This window comes from Melitaea cinxia, chromosome 1, assembly GCF_905220565.1.
Source record: "Melitaea cinxia chromosome 1, ilMelCinx1.1, whole genome shotgun sequence".
In the NCBI taxonomy this organism is placed as follows: Eukaryota; Metazoa; Arthropoda; class Insecta; order Lepidoptera; family Nymphalidae; genus Melitaea; species Melitaea cinxia.
The window spans coordinates 6,964,355-6,972,092 of NC_059394.1; the positions used below are offsets into that span (position 1 = coordinate 6,964,355).

Below are 7,738 nucleotides of genomic sequence, written 5' to 3' on the forward strand. Positions count from 1 at the left end.
TCTGTTACTTCTGACATCAATACTTTTAAAAGTATCATCCGCATTGACAGTTCCGTTAGGAATTGTCATATTAAACCATAATAATAAAATTATTATGATATTCGAGTGGAAAAAATATGCGTAGTAAAAAACTTTTAATCAAAAATATGAAGTATATTATTTATTCTAATAAACAAAACTATTTGTTGTCATCATTACCAAATCAGACGGATCAAAGATTATTATGTTTTGAACATAAATTATTTTATATCGAAGACGCCATGTTTTGCTCTAATTTAAAATGTTATAAAATATGCGAATTCCAATGGAATATTCGAATACAAACAAAAAAAAATTGTCACATTTAAAATTGTACTTTATTCGTTGTAAATAAGTTATATATTATTTTAATATTAGCATGATTAATAATTTAGACGATTAAGAGGCGAGGAATCCGAAATACCGCAGATTGTGGTGTCATCTTTGGTCGGCGACCGCGCAAGGCCGTGCAGATCCGATGACCTTAGTTTTACATGGAGCTAAAACAACGTAACTTAATGGAGTGTGTATATATTAAGTATATAAATACAGTATACAAACAAATATTTGAATGTAGTAGTCGGAGAATATTATTGCTTATGACTTTCGTATGTTTATTAGAAGTATATGATCTTTTTGATATAAGAAAATAATTCAATGTATATATCGTATGTACAACAGAATTAGAAAAAAATAATAATAAAATATGCAATTTTGGTACAAGTAGTCTCAAACATTGGTCCTGTACATGTCATATCATACATCTAATGCACAATAGTGTGTTAGTTTTCAAAACTTACGTATGTATATATCTTATCTAAAGTTACTTTTTCACACGTTCGAGACATGTTTACGTAAATTAAGATATTTATAAGACATTTATTTATTTCTTTATTTTTCGTAGATTCTTGGCTTATAGTTCAGTGTGAAGCTTAAAACTATTTCTAAAATTGATTGTCGTAGTTCATTAGCTACTGCATATTTGAAAAGTAATATTTTTATAATATATCTATTAATAAAAGAAAGAAAAATTTATTTACCTTATCACCACTGTATGTGTCATAGGCTATAAAACCTGTCACTACGACTTAGAAGAGTAATAATACCCACAAGTCTGATAGCTATCATCAATACTTAACGTAAAAGAAATCGTGAAGTATATTATTTTAGTTCTTTACTTATGTGATTAGTCATTGTGGCATATCAAATTAATCTATTTAATTGAAAATATGAAATAATTTTTAACAAAAAAAAACCGACTTCAAAAAGGAAACTAAAAAGTGAAAAATAAATTTACTTAGTACAAAGTAATTCGTATTTTAATTTAGTTAATCAGAAATGATTAAATAAATATTTTATAATTTTAAAGTCGGTGCCAAGTAAAACAATAACTACTCTAGTATCTACTCGTAACTTGTATTCAGTTTTCTTTTATAATTTGTTTCATTGACTATTAGGTTGAATACTGTTATTATTCTGTTATTGTTTTGACATATCTAATAATATTTTTTGTACTTGTTTGTTGTGTGCGTGTTGTTTGTATTTGTTATTGTAGCCAAGTTGTTGTAGTATTTACTTGGCACCAACTTCAAAATTATAAAATATTTATTTAATCATTTCTGATTAACTAAATCAAAATACGAATTACTTTGTACTAAGTAAATTTATTTTTCACTTTTTAGTTTCCTTTTTGAAGTCGGTTTTTTTTTAAACATTTTTGAATATCATATCAAAAATTGACCGCTCCAGCGGGGTTCGAACCCGCGTCTCCGACGTACCGTGTCGGCGCTCTAGCCAATTAAGCTATGGAACGATACACCCGCCCGAGCGAAATTTTCGATATGATAATTTTAAATTACGGTTTAAGCGAACCGTGGCGCCGTCTATAGTGAGCTCTTTACAGAAACCCGTAACTATTCAAAGTTTCATATTACAATGAAAATCTTTGACAGGAGACGACACCGTGCTATTTTTAATATCTAAGATTTTATTTTTGTGTTACCCACATTAGGAATTCTAAACATTTTTGAATATCATATCAAAAATTGACCGCTCCAGCGGGGTTCGAACCCGCGTCTCCGACGTACCGTGTCGGCGCTCTAGCCAATTAAGCTATGGAACGATACACCCGCCCGAGCGAAATTTTCGATATGATAATTTTAAATTACGGTTTAAGCGAACCGTGGCGCCGTCTATAGTGAGCTCTTTACAGAAACCCGTAACTATTCAAAGTTTCATATTACAATGAAAATCTTTGACAGGAGACGACACCGTGCTATTTTTAATATCTAAGATTTTATTTTTTGTGTTACCCACATTAGGAATTCTAAACATTTTTGAATATCATATCAAAAATTGACCGCTCCAGCGGGGTTCGAACCCGCGTCTCCGACGTACCGTGTCGGCGCTCTAGCCAATTAAGCTATGGAACGATACACCCGCCCGAGCGAAATTTTCGATATGATAATTTTAAATTACGGTTTAAGCGAACCGTGGCGCCGTCTATAGTGAGCTCTTTACAGAAACCCGTAACTATTCAAAGTTTCATATTACAATGAAAATCTTTGACAGGAGACGACACCGTGCTATTTTTAATATCTAAGATTTTATTTTTGTGTTACCCACATTAGGAATTCTAAACATTTTTGAATATCATATCAAAAATTGACCGCTCCAGCGGGGTTCGAACCCGCGTCTCCGACGTACCGTGTCGGCGCTCTAGCCAATTAAGCTATGGAACGATACACCCGCCCGAGCGAAATTTTCGATATGATAATTTTAAATTACGGTTTAAGCGAACCGTGGCGCCGTCTATAGTGAGCTCTTTACAGAAACCCGTAACTATTCAAAGTTTCATATTACAATGAAAATCTTTGACAGGAGACGACACCGTGCTATTTTTAATATCTAAGATTTTATTTTTGTGTTACCCACATTAGGAATTCTAAACATTTTTTTGTTAAAAATAGCACGGTGTCGTCTCCTGTCAAAGATTTTCATTGTAATATGAAACTTTGAATAGTTACGGGTTTCTGTAAAGAGCTCACTATAGACGGCGCCACGGTTCGCTTAAACCGTAATTTAAAATTATCATATCGAAAATTTCGCTCGGGCGGGTGTATCGTTCCATAGCTTAATTGGCTAGAGCGCCGACACGGTACGTCGGAGACGCGGGTTCGAACCCCGCTGGAGCGGTCAATTTTTGATATGATATTCAAAAATGTTTAGAATTCCTAATGTGGGTAACACAAAAATAAAATCTTAGATATTAAAAATAGCACGGTGTCGTCTCCTGTCAAAGATTTTCATTGTAATATGAAACTTTGAATAGTTACGGGTTTCTGTAAAGAGCTCACTATAGACGGCGCCACGGTTCGCTTAAACCGTAATTTAAAATTATCATATCGAAAATTTCGCTCGGGCGGGTGTATCGTTCCATAGCTTAATTGGCTAGAGCGCCGACACGGTACGTCGGAGACGCGGGTTCGAACCCCGCTGGAGCGGTCAATTTTTGATATGATATTCAAAAATGTTTAGAATTCCTAATGTGGGTAACACAAAAATAAAATCTTAGATATTAAAAATAGCACGGTGTCGTCTCCTGTCAAAGATTTTCATTGTAATATGAAACTTTGAATAGTTACGGGTTTCTGTAAAGAGCTCACTATAGACGGCGCCACGGTTCGCTTAAACCGTAATTTAAAATTATCATATCGAAAATTTCGCTCGGGCGGGTGTATCGTTCCATAGCTTAATTGGCTAGAGCGCCGACACGGTACGTCGGTTTTTTTTTGTTAAAAATTATTTTATTTTACAATTTTTAGTGATGGGTAGACCTAACAAGGATGCTTTTTCTCTTATGTCGGGGGTTCGGAAACATACACAATACACAAGCACAAACACCCAGATCATGACAAACATCTATATGGACAATACAAATGTTTGTCGTGCGCGGGGATTGAACCCACTAACGCCAGCGCAACAGCCGGTGCTGTGACCGCTGCGCTAACGCGTCGACATACTATGAGTAAAGTTCGCTATCAGGTGTACGTAATAACAACCGGGACTGATAGCCTAGCGTGTTCTCTGAGGCTAGGTTGGGAGAACCACAAGGATTAACAACTAGATCGAAAATAAATATTTGTATAAACATAAATATCCACTCCGAGCGGGAATAGAACCCGCGACCGTCGGTGTTTAGGCGCCGCCGACACGGCACATGCACCATTATATCAAAGCGGTCGTCAAACAGCAAAAGGTAACTGCTGTAACTTGTTGAGAAATTCCCTCGAGTGTTTATGGGCTCCATCATCAAACCTTGTCCTGCGACACAGATGATCACACAGCAGGTAATTGCTATAAATCGTTGAAAAGTTCCCTCGATTATTTTTCGTCTCCATTATCAGACTGTAATGGCACTTGTAACTCTTATAGGTGCAAAGTTCTCATCAATAGAAACGAATTAAGTTCAAACACCAGTTAATTGCTATAAGTCGTTGAAGAGTTCCCTCGACTATCTTTCGTCTCCATCATCAGACTGAAATGGCACTTATAACTCATACATATGCAAAGTTCTCATCAATAGAAACGAATTAAGTTCAAACAGCAGGTAATTGCTATAAATCGTTAAAGAGTTCCCTCGACTATCTTTTGTCTCCATCATCAGGCTTTAATGGCACTTATAACTCATATAAGTGCAAAGTTCTCATCAATAGAAACGAATTAAGTTCAAAAACCAGGTAATTGCTATAAATTGTTGAAGAGTTCCCTCGACTATCTTTCTTCTCCAGCATCAGATCGACTCCAGACCTTTATTAAATAGTAGCGCTTTATAGTGAATGAAAACATGATTAAATTTACTAGTCACCCTTACGATTTTTGAAAGTTTCCCTCGATTTCTCTGGGATCCCATCATCAGATCCTGGTTTCCTTATCATGGTACCAAACTATGGATATCTCCTTTCCAACAAAAAAAGAATTATCAAAATCGGTTCATAAACGAAGAACTTATCTCCGAACATACATAAAAAATATATATATATACGGTCGAATTGAGTAACCTCCTCCTTTTTTTGAAGTCGGTTAAAAACGCAAATATAATCGTGTTATTAAGAAAACTAAAAGTATATTTATATAATAATTTTAACCCATTTATTGCTATTAAAATCTATTACATTTTTGACATTTACGTAATTTATTTTTTCATTATTTTATTTTTTCATAATATATCACGATCGTCTGTTCCTATTGTGAGCAACTTAATGCTTGTGCTATAGATAACACCCGAATATTATAGCTTAATATTGTTTTTGATAAGTATACATAGAAATTTTACTTACATAAATATATGAATACAAATACTACACCTAGACTTAGGTGGGAATCGAACCCGCGCCCTACTGAGTAGAAAGCGCCAACGGGCAATAGTTGATAATATATCTCTTCTATCTATAATGTGTTTGTTCGCAAACCAAATAAAACCGACTTCAATCATACTGACAAGTCCTACAATGTAAGTAGACAAAAGAATAGTCGGGTAAAATACCCATTATCAAAGATTACTCAAAAGGAAGTCATCAGATGACAATCAAATTTCAATGGAAAGCCAAGGTCAGCTCAGCTTTCGACTAAAACAAGAATTTTTGAAATGGATTTACCCAGTAAAAAGTTGAGGTACAATATACGTAGATCGCTATTTTTTAGTCAATTAAATACGATTTTTTAAATTTGCGATAATTCGAAATATCTTGTCAGATCTCACTTATGTTTACGGGTACCACATGACGCACCACCTTTTGATAAAAAAAGTTCTGAGGACAAAAACAAAACTGGAGCAGTTGAATCAAAAGAAAGTTAATGTATGTATGTGTGGGCGCAACGTTACTACCAAAATATCGCAGATTTTCAGGAAAAAAAATTGTGTTTTTATAAAAACCACTATTGAAAAGACTTTTAATATTTATTAGAAATTAAATAAACTTCCTTCTCAGGAAGCCATCGTGGTCAAATATTATTACTTTCGTTTTAAAGAATTTATTAAGTTTATGGTGATTTAGATACACAGGCCGAAGATGGGCAGCAGCGTCTTCGGTGCGACAAAGCCAGTACTGCGGTCGCCAACCCGCCTGCCCAGCGTGGTGACTATGGGCAAAACACATGAGTTCACGTTATTTTTGGCGTAAACTTGTGGAGGCCTATGTCCAGCAGTGGACTGTATAGGCTGTAATGATGGTGATTTAGATTTGATTTAGATTTTGATCCATAATGTAGGTACGTCTGTTTATGTAGTACTATAATATAAACTACTTTCTTGCCTTTGCTTGTTTTTAGTCTAGATCTTTTTTTTTTAATGGATTAAATAAACTTTCTTAAGAGGCAGATTAACAAAAATCTAAAAATAGCATTTAATACGTTCTTTAAAAAACCTACTATCATAAGAAATACAAAAAGTTTATAATTAGAAAAAAGGCAATTTAATAAAATGTTATTAATACAATTTCTTTTTTGAAATTTGAATGGTAACACATTAAAATAATAAATAAATAATAAAATAAATATCTACACAATACACACACGGTGTTATAGGTAACAGCCATAGCTACTTTTTTTTTCGATAAACATACTTATAAATAATACATATATAAATATATAAATAAATATTTATATTAGACCCAGACTCGGGGTGGGAATCGAGCCCACAATCCTCGGAGCAGAAAGCAGCAGCGCACTACAAACTGCGCCATCGGGCTAGTCAAAATAAAAACGAATGTTTTAATTAAGATAAAATACACATAAAATTTTATCATCGCGTTTAATCTTTGAAATTAATTAACAGACTTAGCTAATATTAGATTTATTGAACCAGCCCACAATTATTATCTATCTTAATAATATGTTATGTTAGTAGCAACTTTCTTTGGTGAATCGATTCTCGCTTAATTACGATTTGTACGTAGGATACGAGTGTTATTATGGCAGGTATAAATTATTAAAATTCCTACCACGGTCATAAACGATCTATTAAATTAAAATTTTTAATAATTTTGTCATATACCTATATCACCTTAGTTCATTGTTAGGTTCTCACAATTATTAAATTTTATTAAACTTTAATCGCTTATTTCCGATTATTTTATAAAAGTGAAAATGTAATTCTAAATTTATCATATAAATTTAAAAATATAAAGTTATAAACTACTCCTGTAGTTCTACAAACTGTAGAGAACATTTGAAGGAACAAACGTGTCATTCTGAACATTAACATAAATATCAACATTTATAAATAATTTTTACAAATACAGGGGTCTAGGGTCCGAATATGATTTTGTCCCATTCGGTGTCGAGACCCTTGGTCCGTGGGGTGCTAGCGCTATAACACTTTTTAAGGAAATAGCAAAAAGGTTATTCGACGTCACAGGAGACCGAAGAGCTGGCAGCTACTTCAGACAAAGAGTTAGTCTAGCTATTCAAAGGGGGAACGCTGCCAGTATCTTCGGAACCTTGCCTTAAGGGACTCCTTTTAATATTTTTTAGTTATTATATATATATATATATATAATATAATAACTAAAATATATATATATATATATATATATATATATATATATATATATATATATATATATATATATATATATACTTGAGGTTTTTTAGTTTAATGTAATTTATCTAATTATTATTATTATTTTATAAGTTGCTAATAAATGTTATCAATTATGTA

At 33.2% G+C, this 7,738-nt stretch overlaps 1 long non-coding RNA gene across 1 annotated transcript; it reads right to left on the reverse strand.

Moving 5' to 3' along the window:
* Window positions 1–337: 337 nt before the first annotated feature.
* LOC123669037 lies at window positions 338–1,196 on the reverse strand. The gene is made up of 2 exons (XR_006745683.1): window positions 1,059–1,196; window positions 338–518 (listed from the first exon to the last, which is right to left on the reverse strand). It is a non-coding gene; the product is annotated as an uncharacterized LOC123669037 (long non-coding RNA).
* Window positions 1,197–7,738: the final 6,542 nt, after the last annotated feature.